Here is a 1459-nt window from a genome sequence, read left to right on the forward strand (position 1 = left end):
TTTCGCCGCTTTGGGTAAGGAGTGTCTTTTCGTTTAAAAATCAGTTCTCATTTGACTCACGTTCATAGTTGGTCTTCCGACCCCTCTTCATTCATCATTTCAAACGCCTGATCACCTGAACTTGATCCGGCTAGCTTCACTTGTACCATTAGGTCTCTCAGCTGGACGGACCACTGGAGCAAGGGGGAGCCTCGATTCTCTGGCATTCGGCCAGAGAAGAGGCTACCCCCTCAAAGCTCCTTGGCCAGGTGCCCTTCCCCGGGCTCCTGGGGGGGGTTTACAAGCCTGCTCACCCCCTCCGTCCGCCAGAGCACGGAGACACCCCCGGGAGGTCCGGGAGGTGAGTCCGTGAGCGTGCCGCCATCAACCAGAAGTCATCAAAGGTCCTTCTGACAGGAAATGCCAATGTAGATATAAAGCAGAGATGTGGTATGCGTGACTTTCAACAATTCAGCAATGGAGGCTGCTTCTACTCAAGCTGTTGTTTTTGCTGACTGTAATGGAGATGTGTGCTTCCTTCACCAGGCTGGTAGCTGTATAATTGAAACCTCATTCACGTGTAAGGCTTATGCAGGCACCTTTTATGTGTAGCATCACAACAGGTGACTTGTACAGCTTTCTGAGCCTGTGTGTGTATGTGTGTGTGTGCACAGTCCATTGTGTGTGTAGCAGCAAATATAAATTCACAAAGCAGAATATCAGTCTCTTTCCTTAACATTCCTGATTTCTTACAAATGCTCAGTGAGCATGAATTTGAATTGCCCCATATCTGCCAAATATCTGCCAAACAAAAACACAGCCCTAGCATAGATTCTGGCTTCTATCTGTAGCTGTGTTCTTTGTAATCTGACCTGGCCATCACTTCCAGAATAACTTTAGTGGCGTGGACAGGCAATTTTGCAGTAAACATAATCCTACCTTGGGAAACTGTGCCAGCATTCCTGGAGACGCAAAGCTGCCTGGGCATGGACTAACTTGCCTGGCACCAATAGCAGGAAGATGCTTCATAGCCACTGTCTTATCTGTGCGCAAATGACAAGAAATTGAGTCCAGTATTATAAAATCAGAGGCAATGAGATGGATCTTCATTTTAGCATATGTGATAGCTTTCTCCAAGATATTCAGGGTGACTTACCTCATTTTTATTCCGATTAAACTCATGTGAGATAAGCTAGAGAGTTGATGATGCCCGGATTGTAAAGTCCTCTTGCCTCCCATGTGCCCACCACAAGGACTTTCAATCAGACACGTGGCTGGAGTTCTGTGCTTGAAAATTGATTCCCAGGTGCATCTGGACCACCCACTTCAATGCAGAGGGAGAGAAGGCTTATGCCCCTCCCCTCCCCTCCCCCACAGCTGCTCTTTGGGGTTGTTTCAGGCCAGGGAAATGGCATGGGGAAGTTTTAATTTTGATGCTCAAAGGAGAAAAGCTCTTGCTTGTTAATTAACAAATGGGAAA

The sequence above is a fragment of the Gekko japonicus genome, unplaced genomic scaffold (assembly GCF_001447785.1).
Source record: "Gekko japonicus isolate JY-2015 unplaced genomic scaffold, Gekko_japonicus_V1.1 scaffold219, whole genome shotgun sequence".
In the NCBI taxonomy this organism is placed as follows: Eukaryota; Metazoa; Chordata; class Lepidosauria; order Squamata; family Gekkonidae; genus Gekko; species Gekko japonicus.